The 23,152-nt window shown below is 35.2% G+C and overlaps 1 protein-coding gene across 1 annotated transcript in view; it reads left to right on the top strand.

Moving 5' to 3' along the window:
- Nucleotides 1-23,152, top strand: part of GlyT (Glycine transporter) — a 333,350-nt gene that overhangs the window by 107,884 nt on the left and 202,314 nt on the right. The gene's annotated exons all lie outside the window — the stretch shown is intronic.

Genomic DNA, 23,152 nt, shown 5'->3' with positions numbered 1-23,152 from the left:
ATCCATTGGCTTCAACCACGGCTTCTAGTCTTCGTGGCATGGAGTGCACTAACTTTTTTGTCGTACCGGGAGGAATTTTAGTCCATTCTTCCATAAGAGCATTATGAAGATCTGTCTTGTTTTATATGCTGTGTTTTCTGATTTCTTTGCCCAATAAGTGCCACAAATTCTCAATTGGATTCAGATCAGGTGATTGAGGTGGGGTCACAAGCCTTCTGGGTGTGTCATACAACAACCACATCTTTGTTATTTGAGCAGTGTGGTTGGGGTCGTTGTCTTGTTGGAAATAATAATTTTCAATTTTTTTGCGCTAAGTAAATTATGGTGCAATAGCTCGATATACATTCTCGAATTCATTATTCCATGAATTATTGGTACATTTCCCACCCCAGAGGATTCCATGCAACCCCAAACCAAGATATGACAGTCATCGTGTTTTACTGTGACTGTAAGATGTTCCTCTTTCAGTTCCTGATTAGGTCTCCGCCACACTGACTTTCTTTCATCAGAACCAAATAGATTGTACTTGCCCTCGTCGGAAAAAATAAACTTGTCCCAAAATTCCAGGAGCTTATCTTTGTATTCTTTAGCGAAATCCAACCGTTTCTTCCTATTGTATTATTTTATTTGTATTTCTCTTTGTTTGTTTTGTAATTATATTTCTTTATTCTGTATATTTGAATTTAAATAAATAAATAAATAAATAAATAAATAAATAAATATTGGTTTCACTAAAGTAGGGTTTTTTCTCGGAGTTCGGCCTTGGAATTTAGTACTATGCAAAACATTCCTGATAGTCTGAAGACTAAAATGTTTGATCGACGTTGTAGAAATGTCAGCAGCTAAGGTTACAGCGCTTCGGAATGGATCTTTGATGACAATGTGAATTATTTGACGTCTCTCCCTAAGTGTAAGAATTTTTGGTCTTCCTGTTTGCGGTTTATTGACTGTTGTTCCAGTCTCCTCGTACTTCTTGCACAAATAACAAAGTAGAAAAAGGCAGGGACAGATCTTTTCCAAATCTACGGCAATTCTGGACTTGCCAAAGTTGAAAATCAGTTCTACCCCGCATGGACTCTGGTAACTCTTATGCTTTCGGACTCATGTCGCTTATTGGTATTCTATCCTTCAATACACATACTAATCCCCAGTATAACATCAAATATTTCATTTGATGTGATTTAGCCAATAAAATAGGACTTATGCATTGAGAGTTTTAATGTGCAAATACTTTTTTTACTACAAGAAATTAAATTTTTCTGATCCTTATTTCAATTTGTAACTGTACGCAATTCTTATCAAGTACATAGCTCTTAATATTACTACTGTTACCTGTTACAATTGTATTTATAACATTTTTCTTGATATTTATTTAAATATTAAGAAAAACAAGAGTGTGCAAATATTTTTTGTTTCCACTGTATATATGAATGTTAGTCCATGAAAACCATTCACGAAATTCCGCCGCCGCCGCCGCCGTCGTCGTCGTCGTCGCCATCAATAGTAACAACAAAATCAACGTCAGAGATTAGATCCATTGGCCTGTCAGAGATTAATTATTCTTTCTCTAATGTATCGGAATATACATAAAATTAACCTGTGTTGAAATACAGATACTTTACCAATCTTGCCTACAATTTCATCAACTTACTTCCACAACATTTCCTTTTTATGGGTATCTCCGTATTTTTTGAACTCATATCGTACACGGCAGGATGATTGGAAACATGGTTAATTAAAATAGCATTTATTTGTGAGAAATTCCTAAATACACGGTGTTTTGCAGCCATATTCGTGATATCGCCATTCGTTTGTTTTCTAAATGAACGACGATCATCGCCGTCAATTTGAAGCCAAGTCAATCCAGAGCGATGAACACCAGAGCAGATCGCTGCAGCCCGCGCTGAACGTGGTAAATAAACCAGCTCCATTTATCTATATATATAATTTGAACTGATAATGAAAATTACGGGAAAACCGCTGAACGGATTTTAATGAATGACCCCTCATTTTGAAGGTTGGAACCCAAAGTTTTTAAGAAAAAATAGTAGTTTTCAGTGAAACGTCAATTTTCCTACATGATTTTCCTATTTTCCAAAATCCATCTTTCGTCAGTTTTGAGAACTGATTAATTGCATTTCAGAATAAAACAAAACACACACTACAATAAACAATAGACTATTACACGAAGGCCATGACCTGCAGGATTGCTGACAAATTTAGAGTTCAAATCCAATTGCTTATTAAAATCTTCAAGACTTGCTAAAAAAATAATTTACAAGTCTGATTCTGCGGTGTGTAATTTTCTGAGTACAGCTGTTTATTGGATATTAAAATCTACCAAATTTGAGGTGGTTTGATGACATTATTACCATTAGAAACGAGATATTATTATAGTTAATGCCATCATGCGACAATTTTTCATTAATTATACATATTAATGCTATATTGATGATTTGGAGTTATGTAAGTACAGTAGATGTAGAGAATATCTTAAATTAGATCTTCATTTCTATAATTTACTGAGTGGCGACTATATTGTTAGAAAGAATAGCAAACCTGACTTTTTTAAACTTTCACCTAGAATCCACACTGACCTGAAATAGCTATTGCTTTACTTCCACATGAAAAACCTACTGATCGTCCTGACATTGTTACTTGCGTTTTCGCGTTGAAACTCAAAAACTGAAGATGGATAGGTTCAAGAAAAAGTATTTGGAATTAAAAAAACATTCAGGGGGAGCGTGTTTCATTATTACGAAACCAAATAAGTTTCAAAATGTCTGGTATTCTTCATTGAAAATAAATCTGAAAAAATTTTATTTGAACGTCTGATGAACTTAGTTTGCGGCATTTGCTGCACAAGCCACTAGTATACATATAAAGCTAATCGAGCTCCGTTGTTCACTCGGCGATGATCGCCATAGCGGAACTATAGCTTTAGTCACTTCAGAATGGTGTCAGACTTCCTATTGACGGGAAATAACGATACGTGTTAATATTTTTATTTAATTTGTAAGAAATTCGTCCATTTTATTGAAAAATGCAAAGGGATAAATTATTCCTTACTAAATCCTTAAATAATAAAAGTAAAAATCACACTCGTACGGATAGCAGTTCTCGAATAAAACAGTGTTAACACTTAGGGTATCCTTCTTTTCTGAGAAAATAATTCATTTGGGACTAATATGGCACTACAATTTTTTGCTGTAGCCTACTCTATCCGAGAAATAAGCTGTTAAATCTGCACAGTTGTAGTCTATTACTTTCACTCTGTAGGGGCTATAGCCTACCCGTAATGATTTATACAGCAAAATTAATTCCACCACAAATTCCAATTCAGTCCGCCGAGTTAGCTCTGTGGTAGCGTGTCTGCCTCCAGACTAGCCGGCCCGGGTTCGATTCCCGGCGGAGTCAGAAATTGTAATATAAAAATTTCTACCTCGGGAGAGATGGCGGTGCACAACTTCTAATCACTACATTGGGTTAAATCCCAAATCTCTCCGCAGTGCATATGAAGAGAAGGCATATGTCACTGTTGATAGTTATTCGTCCGTCGGATGGGGACGTTACTGTTCTCCAACCAGGAGATTAGCCGTGAAAGGAATGTGCTTACTATTGCGTCATCTATTGGAGCGAAGTATATAGATAATATTACCGTTATAACGCCAGTTTAAAAAACATGCGCTCTCCTGCATATGTTATTTCCTGTATGGAGGGATTAAAAGACCAGGAGATTAACCGTGATCTAATTTTGTAACTAGGGTAGTATAAATATGTGTGTATCAGTGTTATCGTTTGTGCTTTGAGAGTTAGCCAATGGAGATACGTGTACCCACGTGTGTGACCTTATGACATCTTATGACATTAACATTCATTCACAGAATTACCCCGCTACCCCGCTGCGTCTCATTCCCCTGAGACTTTTTCCTGGTTGGGGTACAGTAAGCCTGGCGATCCCCTTGGTGCTATTCGACAGGAGAAGGCTACGTACCAACACCGGGTTTCCCCTTCTCCCTTCCTCATCTTCATCATCACTCATTCCCGACACTACAATTACACGAACACTTACACATACACTCTTTCTAGTACAGGACATAACTCTTCACAGATACACATCATGTACAGCGTGATCCGCCGAAGTGGTGTACAACTAGAAAATGGGTCACAGTTCTGCCATCTATCCGCAGCATGCGGAACCCCAATCACGCAAGTGAAGTGGGTGGGCATTGGATATACACACACCACACACACACACACACACACACACACACACACACACACAAATTCCAGTTCCTCCATACTCAATTTCTAGAACCTGTAGAGTATAGTAACCGAAACAAGTCCTTTGCGCAAGTGGTGAGTGGAGGGGGCCAGTCCAATGACCGCTCTGGGGGAAAGCATTGATTGAATACGAGCGTCTAAAATGCCACCCCTACTTATCACCTTCTGTTAAACGCATCTTACCCCTTAGCGGCCGTGAGCCAATGCAGCCCGCAATACTCCACCAAAATGCCTCGCGACGCGACCACGGAAGGCGAACTACATACCACTGATAATGAAGATTAATGGAGCCATGGTTGAGTGTCGATAGGGAACCCCGGACTACCCCACGAAAACCTACCATCAAGCACAATTTTATCCGCCACAAACTCCACTTCGACCGCCCGGATTCTAAACCGGATTGCCAGGGTGGAAAGGCAATCTTTAACCTTTTGGCTAACGGTACTCTTGTTTCTAAACAAAAAAGGAAAATAATACTAATGAGTAACTACTAATTACAAAACACATTTCATTTAAGAAAAAATCATGAGATATACGAAGCGAGTCATCATATTAACAACCTGTTCAATTTTCGAAGGGGATGACATATTGATACGCGATATGCGTCGTTGAGTTTACTAATTGACATAAAGGTGTCAGGAGTCAATCATAAAGTCCACGCTCTCAAACAGAGGTTCATGACCGTGCTCATAACCTGGGGCGGGAATTTGTTGCGGGAGAAATTGAGTTCACAACTCCTCATATCTATCCTGATACAGTAATTTATAGCACTGAAGGATTAAGTTAATGGTGTGCTTATTGTATTTTCTAAGAAATGAAATTAGTTGAATAGATTAAAAGATATTGGTGTAAGTATGATTTAGTGCTCGTAAAGATTTGAGACTGCCTCGTGTTTCAGAACATAACGTAAAACGAGATGCGTGAAATTCAGTTCCGAACCGGGAACACTGCGTAATAGCTACTAAACCTTCTGTGATAATGTTAGAATATTATAAGCAGCACCATAATAATCATGACCGTTATAACTATGACAGTCATGAATTAAAATAATTCTCTCATTTGCTTCCAAGAGAAAAAAGTAGTCAAAAATGTTATGAACTTAGGGATGAAGTTACAGGAGAAAGGAGAAATTATACAACGCAGAACTGCACTCATTGTATTCTTAACCTGACATAATTAGGAACATTGAATCCAGACATTTGAGATGGACAGGGCATGTAGCACTTATGGGCGAATCCAGGAATGCATATAGAGTGTTAGTTGGGAGGCCGGAGGGTAAAAGACCTTTGGGGATGCCGAAACGTAGATGGGAGGATAATATTAAAATTAATTTGAGGGAGGTGGGATGTGATGATAGAGACTGGATTAATCTTGCACAGGATAGGGACCGACGGCGGGCTTGTGTGAGGGCGGCAATGAATCTTCGGGTTCCTTAAAAGCCATTTGTAAGTCAGTTGTTGTAACTATACCTTTCTGACTAGTTTCGATGTGATTTTCGCCATTCTCAAACAGTCTTAGATGATTTGATTTTTCATAATCTTTTTAAAGCCAAACTGCCACATCTATAGGCCTATAACTGTACCAGAATGAATGAATGAATTAATTAATTAATTAGTAAGTAAATGAATAACTAACCAACCAATCAAACGAGTAACTGAGTAAACGAGTAAATAAATAAATTAACGAGTAAACTAGTAAACAAGTAAACACCTAAATAAATAAATAACTAAATAATAATTAAATGAATCAGTGAATGAATAAACAAATAAATAAGTGAATGAATAAATAAATAAATAAGTGAATGAATAAGTAAATAAATAAGTGAATGAATAAATAAATAAATGAGTGAATGAATAAATAAATAAATAAATAAGTGAATGAATAAATAAATAAATAAGTGAATGAATAAATACATAAATAAGTGAATGAATAAATAAATAAATAAGTGAATGAATAAATAAATATATAAATAAGTGAATGAATAAATAAATAAGTGAATGAATGAATAAATAAATAAATAAGTGAATGAATAAATAAATAAATAAGTGAATGAATAAATAAATAAATAAATAAGTGAATGAATAAATAAATAAATAAGTGAATGAATAAATAAATAAATAAGCGAATGAATAAATAAATAAGCGAATAAATAAATAAATAAATAAATAAGTGAATGAATAAATAGATAAATAAGTGAATGAATAAATAAATGAATGAATAAATAAATAAATAAATAAATAAACGAATGAAGAAATAAATAAATGGATAAACAAATAAATAAATAAATGGATAAATAAATAAATGCATACATAAATACACAAATAAATACATATATAATAAATACATAAATAAATAACTAAATAAATAAATAAGTGAATGAATAAATAAGTGAATGAATGAATGAATAAATAAATAAATAAGTGAATGAATAAATAAATAAATAAGTGAATGAATAAATAAATAAGCGAATAAATAAATAAATAAATAAATAAATAAATAAGTGAATGAATGAATAAATAAATGAATAAATAAATAAACGAATGAATAAAAAAATAAATGGATGAATAAATAAATATATAAATGCATACAAAAATACACAAATAAATACATATATAATAAATACATAAATAAATAACTAAATAAATAAATAAGCCTACAGGTATTGCCATCACATTATAAAGTTCAAGATGGATACTTATCATGCTTTTTTTGTTTCAATGTTCTTAAAACGCCGCCAAATATTTGTTTCTTTGTGTACAGACCCGGAAACAAAATTTGGGCCACCTGAATTTTCTAATGTCCAGTGCTTACTGAGAATGCGCAGTACGTTATAATTGAAACTCGAAAAATTCAGGTGGCCCAAATTTTGTTTCTGGATCTGTAACAATAATATTTAGCCCTGCATTTTTGTATATAAATATTTAAGTTATAATCCTTTCCTATTTATGTATTGTTTAAGCAACTCGTGTTCCATAATGTCACTTCGTCTTCCGCAAAGTGTATTGTAGTAGTTAAGTTATCTAAAACACAATACCTTGTAGACAATTAATTTTTAGTTAGACGCCTCCACTTTTTAGCAGTTACGATATTTCTCGGACAGATGGCCGATCTCCCAAATGAAATTACGTTCTGAAGGAATGTAGGCTTAGGAAGGAAGACGGTCGCGAACTTCGTATGTGATATTTTTTCAGCATTCACTTGGAGAGACTTAGGAAGCCATTAAAAACTCACGTGAGAATAGTCTACACTGGGTTCGAACCCCGGAATTCCCGAATATAATACAGACTTGTTAATCACTGCATCACTGTAGGCCTACTCGATAGAGATAATTATATAGCCTATACTGATATGTAATAGGAAGTTGGTAAATTGAAGAAAGACTAGATTAGCCTTTATCATTTATACTAAGCCTCAACGACCGGCAGAAAGGGCATACATCTTTAACGCCAAAATATAATAGCTAATGAAACAAGCCTGAAACCTTAAAGAGTGTAAGGAGCTTATCCACAGTTCCAGGATTTATAATAAAAAATTGATATATTCTGAGACTTAATTAATTACATTCATGGATTACAAGCCAAATGGCTTCTTTTTCAGCCCCACATAGCCTTATCTATACTTGGGATTTTCATGATAGAGTCCCATTCTGTGTGCCTTTTCTTGAATGTTTAACAGAAAAGTTCTACGCTATCACCTGTACTTGATATTTCTTGCTTCAGGTCTTAAGCAGATACTGTACGAACTACATTTTGTTCCATAATATCTAACAGGAGAAATAAACATTGCTCGCAGAAGAAGAGAGAAGTATATTGCTATTCAACCAATGACAGCGGTCTCATTCCACACTTGCCTTGAAGTTGGACGGGAGTAGAAAGCTTCAGACCGCCAAACTTCAAAACAAGCGTGGAATGAGATCTCTGCCATTGGTTGAATAGCAATTATACTTCTTTTCTCCTCTGCCGGCAATGTTTACATCTCCAGTCTCTACCATCGTATCCCACCTCCCTTAAATCCATTTTTATATTAGCCTCCTATCTACATCTCGGACTCCCCAAAGGTCTTTTTCCCTCCGGCCTCCCAACTAACACTCTATATTCATTTCTGGTTTCCCCTATACGTGCTACATGCCCTGTCCATCTCGAACGTCTGGATTTAATGTTCCTAATTATTATGTCAGATGAAGACTACAATGCGTGCAGTTCGGCGTTGTGTAGCTTTCTTCATTCTCCTGTAACTTCATCCCTCTTAACCCCAAATATTTTCCTAAGCAGTATTGTTTATATTTGTTACTGTTGCTCCCAGGTATTTGAATTTTTCCACCTTTTCAAAGGATAAATTTCCAATTTTTATATTTCCGTTTCGTACAATATTGTGGTCACGAGGCATCATCATATACTTTATCTTTTCGGGATTTACTTCCAAACCTATCTCTTGTATATTGATTATTTATTTATGTATTGTTAAATTAAGGACATCACTCGTTGTGTTCATTTTGTATTGAAATGAATAGTGACATTTATATTAACTTGCAAGGTTCATTACTTAAATGCTACAAATTTATGTTTCCGTAGGTGATGAAAGGAGGAAAGTTTTGGAAAATCTAAAGCAGGCTAGATACAAAGAAAACTCAAAGAAACTACCGACAGAAAACCTAGCATAATCGTAAACCTTGAAACGACATAACGCATTATAAATATAATGACTTTATTACAATTCTTTTTTAATTACAGTGCCGCCACTGATAAACTTCCCAACATGCAAAGAATGTCAACAACTCTACGTATAAGTCAATCATCCCTAATAGAAGTGGAGTGAGGCTGACGTCATATTTCTCGTATTTACGGGTTCTGCAGGCCTGTCATAGACAGGCACTCTACCAACTGAGCTAACTCAGGTCCTCCATTATCATGCGTCAACAACTTCACGTCCGTTGAAAAAAATCTGCTTCTTATTTTAGTAGGATACAACACCGAGAACGATCTGGAAGTCACGAGTTACGCTGAAGAGAGAAATCAGTTGTCTCTAACCAGAATCGAATATGCATTCTTCCAATCTGCAGTCGTTTCTCCCACGTTCGTGTGCGAATGTAATTAAGAATATTCCAGGTTAGCGCGGCCTCGACGTGATGAAATTGATTCTATTCATAGTCTCATACTATAATAGAACTTAATGTTCAATAACTGCAGTGACGGTTCAAATCATTTCAATGCTTCCGTTGCTGAGCAGACCAGTTTTAGCTGGATAAGGACGGAGCGGTACGGACTGAAGGAGACTTGACTACAAGCCTTCATCCGTAATGTGATCACTCTCCTCGCATCTCCTGCAAATGTAAATCTTATTTACATACCAAGGAACTTTCGATTCAATTTCATTCATGTTTAGACAGAAAAGATGGTAACTGTCGCAATCATCCGCTTCTTCGCCTCGTCTACATTCTCTTTATTTCTCTGCTTATCCATCTTTACCTTTTCTTCCCCTTTATTTCACAGCGTCTTCTTTTTCGTTCATCTTCCTCATATCTTTCTCACTTCTCACTTTTTCTTAAGCTTTTTCTTCTTCTAATTCATAATTATATTTTCCTTCCTTTACAATTTCTTCTTCTCAACTTCCTTTTCTCCAAATCCATAGTTTCCCTCTTCTAAATATCCATTGTCCTCTTCTCTTATTTTTCTTCTTCACATTACCCCCCTCTTCAGATTTTACTTCTCTTCCTCTTTCTCCTTATTTCATTTGTAGCATTTGTCTTATAAACATCCACTTCTTCATCTCCTCTTCTAAATGTTCCCTACTAAGAGGGAAACTTCATCTTTCAGTAGGATGGGAGACCGCCCGCTGGTATCGGGGTGTTAGAAATTACCTGTACGAAACTCTTCCAGAGTACTGGATCGGCCGGACAACAGACTGCAGCGCTCTCGCACGGTGGCCACCAAGGAGCCCCGATCTCACACCGTTTTTTTTTCTTTGGGGGTTTGTGAAACACAATGTTTACTTGTCCTAATGATTTGAATTAATGAATGAATGAATTAATTAATTAATTAATTTAGCCATTATGTCCCGTGAACTGGATGTAAAACTTGGAGAGTTTTATATAACATTAAAACAAATTTTCTGTTAATTGCTCTCATGGCTAAGTCAGGTTTTTCTTTTATTTCTACATACCCTAGCCCGGACACGGTGTATTATAGGTTGACTTTTCCAACACAAAATTAAAAACTAAAGGAGATAGTTTATATCTTTGCCGAACATCGGAATTCATCAAGACAGACTACAAAGAAACTTATAATGAAAAATGCTTTAATTCACTATAAAAGAAAGTAAATTTAGTTTGGAGAAACCACACATATACAGACAAACGAAGAAATTTATAATTTCTTCAGCCACGATCTCTTATTACTTTCTTTTTGTACAATTATCAGCAGTGGAAGAAAATTGTAAACCATTTACAGACCTAAATCTTGATTATTTTACCGAATACAATAATGTAATTTCTTATTGATCTTAATGATAATTTTATATCCAATTCTAGGCTGAAGCCTGTTGAAGTGGTTGGTTTACGCATCTCTTGCAGTTCCCATTCTTCCTTCTCCCGCGCTCTGCCTGCATGTCTTTGTCAATTTATCTTTGTCGGGATTAGCACTTCCTTTCCTTTCAAGCAGTTTCAACTTTATAAAAGATATAACTTACATGTAATGTTACTTCCGCTATGTAAGATAAGCACAATGCCACGGCTTTTTCTTCCACTACTCCTTTACGCCCACATTTCGCTGGAATATTGTGTCATTGCTCATTCTTTCTATGAATTGTGTTCAGTTATATTATTAAAAGACATAAATTCAAGTGTCAGGAAGGTGACACATACTTTCTCATTATATGTCTAACACATTTCGCAACAATTCACTTCCTGAACATATAAGATGGTATTTTCTTGAACTCTGATTCAAAAGCTATATTTAAAAGACATAATTTAATACGGACGTAAATAAATAGACCTGCTTTAGTATCCTGGAGTGTACGCAAAAATATATTCTTTATAATAGACTACCAAAAATTAATATGTTTACATAAAGTAAAGCTATCTCCAATGTACACCAGAGGTAGATTTCCATGCCCCCCTCGGGACTAGCTTTCGTCGGCAGATTATACAAGAATATACTAACGGGCTAGTCTACTAATAGGAATTAGTGGAAATCTACAGTAAATTTAACCCAGAATGGAGACTTTTATTTCTTGAGTAAAAGTGGTGGAAACGCACAGTGAACAAAATTCAAATAAAACTTATCACAAAAAAGATGTATCGTGGAAAGACATTGCGAAAAATAAGACGAAGAAAAGCTTAAAAATATTGGATGTGACAACAGACTGGAACTTTACAAAAAATTGACTTCTCATGTAAGTACAAAATATAAATGCATACATGAAGTTAATAAGGAATTATATTAATTTTCATTTCTAATTTTTAAATATGACCAATCATCTTATAATACTTTATTATGCACTTTTCCTATTTTGCAGACTGCAATATCTCATGAAAAATATATGGCATTATCAGTTAGCTATGAGATGTCCTTCAAAATTGCAAAGACCTCTTCTCCTTTCTCTGATGCATCTTTCGAGTTGTATTCTAGATTATGTTACCAAGATATCTCTCAATGAGACAAAGTACGGAGAAATAGGCTATTTCTTCCAGAAACATTGTAGAGAAAAGAATACAAAAATTAGCAGGAGACAATGAGAAAAAAAAAGTACAATACCGTAAACTGGGGTTACTTTGAACACAGAGGAAACTTTGAACACTTTTTCAGAAAATCATATTTAAGTTTCTACGTGCTGCATCGTTATAGGTGGAGGTAAATTTGGTATGAGAATGATTTCATGATAATTTACCTCCATCTATAACAAGTGCAGCATGTAGAAACCTAAATATGATTTTCTGAAAAAATGTTCAAAGTTTCCTCTGTGTTCAAAGTAAACCCAGTTTACGGTACTTTTGTAAATAATTTATTTGTTTCTCTTGATGAAAGCACACAAATCTCACAGCTTGTAGTTTATGTGCGTGATATAGGTAAATGAAAACATAACGCTTACAGAAGAACTATTACGTCGAAATTGGCGGGAAAACATGATTTTATTAATATATTCGATAGTACAAATAAATAACTATGATGAACACATTGTTACTTTGAAGTTCACGTTACATTATAAAGTAACGTTATACTTTGTGAAAGAAATTTATTTAATTATGTTACTGATTGCAACCGCCTCATATTAAACTATTACTTTTTTTTTTTTACAAAAGCAATATACAAAAGACCAACCTTCCCACATACTGTTTGTACACCACTGATTTCACTCATCAACAGTGATTTTATTAAATTTGAAATTTCCACTGTTTCTTACGTAATTTCATCTGCTGGTTCCAAAAATTAAGTCCGAATTTTTGTAACACCCACCAATTTTTTTTTTAATTTTTGGAAAACTGATTTATTTTATTGCTACATACAGCCCTTAACATGTTAATCGAAAGAAAATATTTAATTTTATTGCTTTAACAATTGACTTATAAATTTAGATCATTGTTGCCTGTGAAGTCAGAATTCATAAACAAAATTTATTCCTAATAAGAATGTGAGAGTTAGTATTAATTCTTAGTTGAGTTGGAACTTAATTCATGAAAAAAGTTTGATAACCTGTTTTCTTTATCCTAGTTTTAAGGGAGATTAAAGTACCTTATAACGTGAGACATACCTCGAAATACTGTGTAAATAACATAATAGTACATTATGCAAAGAGCCTATAATGGTAGTAATTAAGACGCGAGTATGTTTATGAAACGAGCGCAAGCGACTTTTTATGCTCGACCATATTTCTAACTTGAAATTATTCATAAATATTCATGTTATTCTTATCTGACTGAGGAGCGGAACTGACCTTGTGCAATACCTCGTAAATTGTGAGATGTGCGCAGACGCGAAAGTATTGATTTTTTCCGAGAAACAAATATCGACATTGACCTTGATATAATCTAGAGAGTAAAATAAATATTAATCTTGATATAACCTTGAAATTGAATTAGACATTACTTTGACTAATCTCGCGCTAGTTGTCTTTCGATTGCATATCCGAGAATAATCGATACTTCCGCTTTCATATTGCTACAGTGGTATTTTCTGATTGGTGGAACACCTGAACTTTAATTAATAGGTGTACTTTAATGAGGTCAATTAAAGGGCTGCTATGAGGTGTATAATTACTACATTTCGGCATGGTCGAGCATAAACAATTCTTTTTACGTTTGTGGTTAGTTAACTTTGAAAGCACACAGGCGAAATTTTACTACACTAGTTAAAAGAGTTTACGAGTGTTCTTTTCATTGCAAAAGAGACGAGGACAGGAAGTGGGATTCTGAAATTTGTTGTGCTCCTTGTAATTCTACGAATATTAACTGGCTTGCTAAAAAGATGCCATCATATACCTTTTCCACAGTTCCAATGATATGCTGGGAACCTAAGGATCATTCAATAGGCTCTTACTTTCTAGGAACCACAGATCAGAAAATTACCAGAGAATGGAGTGTAAGATGTCTCTCAAAATAACTTCTTTGATTCTCATCTATTTTTTTCTGTCCTCAAACTTTCTAGTAGTGAGCGACGAACGTGGGGAGCGTTTTCACCAGGATTTTACTGAAATGGAAAGGCGCTACCAAGAAAAATGGAGCCCAAATATCCTGGTAGATTACTGCTGGACACTCAGAATAGATGTTTTTCAAGCAAAGTATAACCTAAAATCTATTTCACACATATTTTAAGTAATTAAGTATGAATTTAGGTAAAATATTACAAGGAATCAATACTAGAAACGTTTGAATTACATTTCATATAATCACTCAAAAACTCTGGGTGATAGAAAATCTTGGAAAACAGATTTGAAATCAGCACGAAAAGAGCTACAAGAATCACCTATTCTTTATCTTTTAACAAAAGTATGTTTAATTTTGTTCACCAGTGTTTCCTATCCCACTGCAATCAGCAGGTTCCTATATGTCAATCTCTTTGCCGTATCCTAGTGCCTGGCGCCCGTGAGTGATTTCAAGGTCATAAAATGCGCTTGCTTTGGACAAATAGGAACCTGCTGATTGCAGTGGGATAGGAAACACTGGTCAATCTCCTGGCGTATCCTAGTGCCTGGCGCCCGTGAGTGATTTCAAGGACATAAAATGCGCTTGCTTTGCTCTGGCACTTCTTCAATAAAATTAGCACCAATATCAGTGGCGGCTCCTGCATATTTCTTAAGAAAAGGAAAGAAGTTAACAGCGCAAAATGACACCTTCTTGAGAGAAACATGCTACAAATTAGCCTACATGCATACATGTAAGACCAGGTGGTGTTAGGGTTGGGCTTCTTCCCTTTTGTATAGCAATAATCTGTTTTTGTAAACTGAGTTTCCTAAATTGTCCAAAATATAATGTTTTTTCACTTCCATTCATTGTTGAATAACTGCACAAATTAACAATTACAAGGAAATTCACCTCGCAGCATTTTTCACGCACATTACAGCATCACACGTGCTGGAAGAGACCAGCTATTAACACGTAACCGGAACCGTTTTACGGAAATGGGAATGAGAAATAATCTGTTAGGAAAGCGAGAACACTGCACCCACGTGGTCTGTGTTGCCACATGTGCATTTTACAAGTTCAGTATCATATGCTTTTGAAGAATATCAGCTCTTGTAAAGTCATACTACCATTATTGTTCAAAGCTGTCGGTGGCCGATTAATTTTTTTTATTTAAAAAATAATGTAGTTTGGAGTACCTTCAATTTCAAATATGTTTGTACAAAACTGATAACTTGGCTGTTGTCCTGTCTAGTAGGCAATGAATGGAAGTGAATTTCGGAGGCCAAAAAGATCTGCGATACTAACTTAGAACTACTTCCTCTTTGTTTTATATAAATCCAACTTCAACTTTCAGATAGCCTCGAAAGTTTCAAACCACGAATATAGCTTATATAAAGTGCAATGAATAATATATTTTGATTTGTAATTTTAAAAAACGTTTAAATGGTGTCTTTCATAGCTTTGCATTAAAACTGTTTTTGTTGTGTCTCCTTCTAGATGTGTTATAGTCTGGTTGAATGCAAGATCGTTAGATGGCAGCGGTAGCGAGCTTGCTGCACGACCAGTCGGTTTCTATATTTCCCGCCCATGCGCTGATTCAGAGGAGGATCTCCTCCCTCTCCGTTCATTTACTTGCTTTAAAACTCTGCTTCTTTCTCTGGCCGCTAGCGCGCTGTTGTCTATGTGTGTCAACTGCAGTCAAGGAGGAATGGACTGACTTTCCTCCACACAAACAATCTCTCATCCTTCTCACACTTTTCTGTCAGCACATGAGTGCGCGTGGTTTAAAACTCGATCAACCGAGGTTTTCTTATATCTCTGAACTTAAAAATTATCGAATCTTCCTCGAATTTCAAGGCATATATTTAATTTGGTACTTACTTTCAAAAGAAGAAAAATGTGAGGAGGACGTTCCTCCCTTCCCTCCCCCGAGGAACCGCCACTGACCAATATCATCATTCGAATCCTGATATACTGCAGATACTCCTCAATTTGTGCACCACGAAAGACATCTACGACGAAGTGATGTGGAATTTCGGAAGGATCCTCTACGGCTGGGTATTTGTACCAATGATGGAAGAAAATAAAAGTTGAAGGCAATTCCGTAGTCTAGGATCCAAGTACACCCAGCAACAGGCTACTCAGTGAAGTAGTATGCTGAACGCATTCAGATTTCGTTACATAAATTCTACACGCTGTCTACCAGAGTGCTTCCAGAAAATAAGATGAATATTTTATATGAATACAAGGCGATACATTATTCAGCGTATACTCTGTGCAACGCGACTTGACATCCAACAGAAACAGAATAAAAAGTTCAGAAGCCAACGAGACAAATTGACAATGTCACATATGGAAATAGATTACAGACATCGAACAAATAACGGTTACAGAAGCTGGAGAAATGTTGGCTATAAATGCAACGAACCCAGGTTCGCTTCTCGTTGGGAAAGCAACGATTCTTCCTCTTTCAATATGGACTGACTTTGATTAGTAGTTTATGTTCGTCTTGCATATACAAAATCAGAAACCTCAGTCGCATTTATTCATAGCGTTCTTCTCGAGGTCAGGCCTTTCATTGCAAACCCAGCTTTCTCCAATCTTTCCTATTTTCTGCCTTCATCTTTGTCCCCGCATATGACCTATATACAATCTGTACAGTACATACAGACCCATATACCGACTTCTCGGTCGATTTGCTAAGTTCAACAAAGAGAGGGTTGGGAAAAAGGGTGGGTTTATAAACTGCAGAGAGGGCTGCATCATATAGGAATGGGATGGGTATGGGATAGAGGTGATAATAATAGAAGAAATGTTAGGCGTAATGTGAAGATGCGATTAATTGATATCGAGAGGCAACAGATTGAGCTCCAATATTCGGAAAAGTCCTCACTACATTTACAATCAGATCTCATGCTTAACTGGGGGAGGACATAAATTCTTGTAACAAAGACAGTAGAGCAGGTTTAGCGTGGCTAAGATTGGGGGCATGGAAGGGTAATAAAATTGTCAACGAAGAAAGAGAGCGCCTTTGTCCACTGTGCAGAGAAAAGGACTCCTACAGACATATTTTATTACAGTGTGTCGAATTGGAACAAGTATGGAGAAAATATCTACCACCCTCGATGGTAAGTCAAAATAGGACTTCGCTTCCATGTCTTGACCTCATGGGGAATAGAGAATGCGAACAAAAGACTGGATTGTTTCTCTTGAAGACGAGACAGATTAGAACTTCAGCTGTGGAAGTTTGTGATACGAACTGACGAAGGGATAATGGTATCTACCCAATTATATACTTTTATGTCTGTTTTAGGTTAGGATATGTTATATAATGTGTTTTGTTGTGCCAGTTTCATTTTAATATGTATGTTCTTTTAGAGAGTGGTTGGATATAATCATAGGTGAAGGGAGTGAAACCTACAAAGTAGGACTTATTTTAGGTACAAAGCACGTACGGTCATAAGACCCGTGCATTGGATTTTAGAGAAAATTACGATAATATAACATCTGTATGTATAATATTACTCAATAAATCCATCTATCTATCTAATAGGTGACATATTGAGAATTAGAGGAATTATTTAAAAGTTAGTCAATTTTTTATATCTTTGGTTCTGACGTAGTTAGAAAGTACGCTTACACAATCAGAAAATCGGAAGTGAGTTATCTTTGAACGCCAGTGTATCAAACTAATTTCTCATTCATAAAATAATAATAATAATAATAATAATAATAATAATAATAATAATAATAATAATAATAATAATAATAATAATAATACTTACTTACTTACAAATGGCTTTTAAGGAACCCGAAGGTTCATTGCCGCCCTCACATAAGCCCGCCATCGGTCCCTATCCTGTGCAAGATTAATCCAGTCTCTATCATCATACCCCACCTCTCTCAAATCCATTTTAATATTATCCTCCCATCTACGTCTCGGCCTCCCTAAAGGTCTTTTTTCCCTCCGGTCTCCCAACTAACACTCTATATGCATTTCTGGATTCGCCCATACGTGCTACATGCCCTGCCCATCTCAAACGTCTGGATTTTAAGTTCCTAATTATGTCAGGTGAAGAATACAATGCGTGCAGTTCTGTGTTGCGTAACTGTCTCCATTCTCCTGTAACTTCATCCCGCTTAGCCCCAAATATTTTCCTAAGCACCTTATTCTCAAACACCCTTAACCTATGTTCCTCTCTCAGAGTGAGAGTCCAAGTTTCACAGCCATACAGAACAACCGGTAATATAACTGTTTTATAAATTCTAACTTTCAGATTTTTTGACAGCAGACTAGATGACAAAAGCTTCTCAACCGAATAATAACACGCATTTCCCATATTTATTCTGCGTTTAATTTCCTCCCGAGTGTCATTTGTGCAATAATAGTAATAGTAATAGTAATAATAGTAGGACTAATAATAATAATAATAATAATAATAATAATAATAATAATAATAATAATAATAATAACAATAATAATAGTAGTAGTAATAATAATAATAATAATAATAATAATAATAATAATAATAATAATAATAATAATATGAAAGTGTTATCATCATTTCGAAACACGGTTACTATGTTGTATAAATTCCCTGTAAAGAAAGGTTCTCCTCTACCTGTAAAAATTGCCTCTAAAGTAAAATAAATATTTGTCAAAACTTCAACTTTCCAAACAACTTTGTTGTCAATTGTCGACAGTGGCTATCGCCAAACACTTTATTCTTGTTTGTTTCGTAAAATACGTTAGCTGTTAGCGCTTGTACAAAATAATGAACCATATATTGCTCCATTTTGCTTCATATTGTGAGATCGCAATAACTGACTGAAAATATATAAAAGGTAATTGGAATTGATGGTTATTACTACAACTGTAACGGAACACGTTTTATAATGAACCCCGAGGGACCGTCGACAACAATATTTCTTCTTTCACGAGCGACTACAGCACAAAAAAATATATTAAAACACTTAACCATTTCAAAATTTTTATAACTCCGTTTTATTTAACATTATGTAGGCCTACTTTTTTATTACAATTATATATTGCATTCTATTCGCTTGTGTTATGGCTAACTATCGGAATTTCTTAGCTTGCAACTTTATTGTTATTTTAATAGTGTTATCATTGTAGCACAAACATAGCTCACAGCGTTATATTTTCATTGGACATACAATTCTGCAACTCAAATACGATTCATAACACTCCATTATGGAATGTTCTCAAATCGTATACGAAGGGCCACGAATCCTTTCTCCTCGTCTTTGCGGTACTTTCGCGAATTCTCATTCGATCCCGACGCTAAAGCCTGGTTCACAATAAACCGGGAACGGAAACAACGAGAACGAGAACGGAAATAATGTTAAAATAAATGTATTTAAATGTGATCATTCACAAAAGTCAATTGTGAATGCTCACATTTAAATACATTTATTTTAACAATATTTCCGTTCTCGTTGTCGTTTCCGTTCCCGATTTATTATGGACCAGCCTTAACTGGAGTGATATTTGCGGTGTCCGGAAGATGAGGGCTTCCTCGAGGATTTCCCGTTTTCTTCAACACACTCTCTTTTGCCCTACTTCACACCAATCCATATCATTAAAAAAATGACAGCATTCTTAGATTCCATTGACTTCCTGACTACGTGGCAATGCTGGCTGGTGTCTCTTCTATTTTTAAAAGACTCTCCTCATACGAGATGTCCTCTTTCTATTCTTTCTAGTGATGGGATATTTGAAGACCTGTGATTTTGTCGCTTTGACAGAATTTTTACTGGTTCCGACTGTGATTATAGTTCCTAAATCACTGCTCTGAGAAATCGCCATCTCAAACCGATACGTGATTCATAGTTATGGCGATTGATGTACGTGTATGGCAGCTCCAGAGTCCAGACAACTGCAAGTTGGAAGATTTAAAGTTGGACCACAATAAACCGGGAACGGAAACGAGAACGGAAATAAAAACGTGACCGGAAATATTCTTAAAATAAATATATTTAAATGTGAGCATTCACAATTAGCGAGAAGCTTGCCGGGGCCCGGGAACGGGAACGTGAAAGTTAATTGTGAATGCTCACATTTAAATACCTACATTTATATATTAACAATATTTCCGTTCCTGTTCTCGTTGTAGTTTTCGTTCCCAGATTAATGACAACATATCTAGGATCTAATTAAGGCTGGTTTCACAATAAACCGAGAACGGAAACGACAAAGAGAACAGAAATATTGTTGAAATGAATGTATTTAAACGTGAGGATTTACAACTAACTATTGTGAATGCTTACATTTAAATACATTTTTTTAACACTAGCCGTACCCGTGCGCTCCGCTGCACCCGTTAGAAATAAATATAAAGTAATTACATAATTAAAATAGGACATTTGATCCAGGGAACATTCGTGTTTGATAGAAGGATAAATCGTTTAATACTGTATGTTACTTAATTTAAATTGCATCCAAATAATTAAAATGCGATCATTTTGGTTCAGAGACCACTCATTGGTGCAATGACAATTCCTTTAACGTGTTTCTAATTTTTATTACATGCAACCATAGTTTAATGAACACTGACATCATTTAGATTTAATGTGTATACTTTATTTTACTTGTTATAGGTTTCCATTGAATTATGGTAATAACTTAATTTTAACCCTTGTTTTCTACGTATTCAGTAAATGGCGCTTGGCCCACTATGGTTGTGAACCCTTCAAATAATTTAAATTATATTATATAATATTACATTACATATATTATATTATATTATATTATATTATATTATATTATATTATATTATATTATATTATATTATATTACATTACATATATTATATTATATTATATTATATTACATTACATTATATCAGAAGTTACTGCAATAACGTTATAGCATTATGTCCATCTAGAGAAACTACACTTTCCAATGGTGAAATAATAATTAATTATACAAATCGGTTAATTTAGCTTCCGATATTACTTCATACAAACACAGAAATATTCGCTGTAGGCTATCTTTCATAGCTTTCGATTGTTGCTGTCCAAGGTCCCATATAGAGAAGTCATTTGTTTTTTATTTCATTATACGGCCTTAGATGGCAGTTATTTTAATTTTAGAACTCATTTATCTCATTAAATATTAGTCCTACCAAAATTTTTCAAGGAATAAAACTTATCGAAAATTGTTTTTAAAGAAACTTTTGTTATGTAATATTTTTCACAAAAAAAAAACAATAATAAGCGAGATATTTCGATTTATTTAATTTAGGCCCCCTTATGACTCCCCTTTTAAATAATGTATTTTGAATGCCATATAGCCTAAAATCTAAGTTACAACGAACTTAATTTATATTCCAATTTTCATCGATTTCGGTTCAGCCATTATCACGTGAAAAGGTAACAAACATACAGACAGACAGACAGACATACAAACAAAAATGTCAAAAAAGCGATTTTCGGTTTCAGGGTGGTTAATTATATATGTTAGGACCAATTATTTTTGAAAAATCGAAAATTACCAGAAAAAATTCGGCTACAGATTTATTATTAGTATAGATTATTTCCGTTCTCGTTTCCGTTCTCGGTTTATTGTGAACCAGTCTTAACTATCGTCCCACTCTGGAGGTTAACGAGGGCAACTCTTCGATACTGAAGCACTCGCTATTCCCTATATTCTTCCATGAATGACTCACCTTCGTAAACATTTTTGGGACACATCGCAGATAACACAGGTCAGAGCAGGGGCGGCCCGTCCTTATGTGCTACAGTGCTACAACACAATGATAATTTTGGCTCAAATAATGTATTTGTAATACCACCATAGTATTTAATCTGTCATTTGACAATTTCCCGTGGTTATGTTCATGACGCATTATAAAGTGTTTAGTCTTCGTGCCTTCTTTGGTGCCTCAGGGGGTTCGTTGTGCTACTCAAAGCTTCACATGAAAAATGTAGACAGTTATGCGCATGTGCGAAGCTGAAATCACTGCTCTGATTGGCTATTTTTACGCGGGAAAGTGCTGTAGTCAGCTTCAGCACAACACAGCTTGGAGATTGCAAAAGTAAAGCGTAACGAAAGAATGCTTGTTTGTGGAAGAATTCGGAACTATGTACAATGTAATTTGGTAATTCAAGTGTCCGACTGCTGCTGCCATCTACCTGTTGAAGTTGCTGTCAACAACTATACTATACTGAACAAAAAAGTGTTCCAGATACAAGTTGGATTTCTATACGGAAGACCTGACTTCCGAAATATAGATGGCTGTTCAATTGTCACAATACATAGTATCCAACAATTTACAGGATCCATTCTGTGAAGTATCGAAGTTGTTAAATATTTTGGTTACAACATCAATGACCACTGCTGAGCCAGAAATATGTTTTTCTTCCTTGAAATGCATAAAAACGTTTTTAGGGAACACTATGTCCCAGGATCGCCTCACTGCTCTTGCAATACTGTCAGTAGAAAAGAGTATGATGTACAAGATGGAGGGGTTTAACGCCAAATGACAAGTTCTGCAGTACGAAAGAACGTCGTATGGACTTCATATTTCATCACTAGACGAGACTCCAAATTAAGATAAATACGTAAGTGTAGGCCTCTACAGTAGGCCGATATAGAGTTTGTAGCACACTCATTATTTTGACCACCAGCCCCTACTGGGTCAGAGTGGATTTTGTTTTTCGCTCTGCTAATCACTATTGTTTGTGCAAGAGATGACAGCAGTACATCAATTCAATTCGTATGAAAAAACAACTGTCGATACGTGATGGGGAACACTGAAATGTTTTGAATAAATATAATACTAATTTTTATACTCCATATTGCTAAGATTATTTAGAAGAATTTAATGTTAGGAATATAGCCTAATTGTTGCTGGTCGGTCTCACCTTCACCTTCTCCACTTTTGCCAAACATGTTACGATTAAGAGGCTCCAACGCCGCTGTTCAGGTCAGTAACTCTGTTAACACAGCTGTAATAGTAATATACGTTACAAGAGCGGTATGTTGACGTTTTCACGTTCGAGGAAAAGATTGAAAAAGCGAAACGTAGTTGAGCTTTTTTAATTTCCGAGAACATGAAAACAAACATACCGCTCGTGTATCGTACATTATTTTGTGCGAAGATCGTTTATTACATACCTGAAAGACGAATTTCTAATTAGTTGCAATGAAATCTCCATGTTGGTTTCTGTTTAATGACGCCAACTTCGGAACGCCAAAATTCTTTCTTCAACACTGTTGCTGTAAAA

The sequence above is a fragment of the Periplaneta americana genome, chromosome 4 (genome assembly GCF_040183065.1).
Source record: "Periplaneta americana isolate PAMFEO1 chromosome 4, P.americana_PAMFEO1_priV1, whole genome shotgun sequence".
In the NCBI taxonomy this organism is placed as follows: domain Eukaryota; kingdom Metazoa; phylum Arthropoda; class Insecta; order Blattodea; family Blattidae; genus Periplaneta; species Periplaneta americana.
The sequence above is the reverse complement of the archived record's forward strand: the minus strand, read 5'-3'. Positions and strand labels throughout refer to the sequence as shown.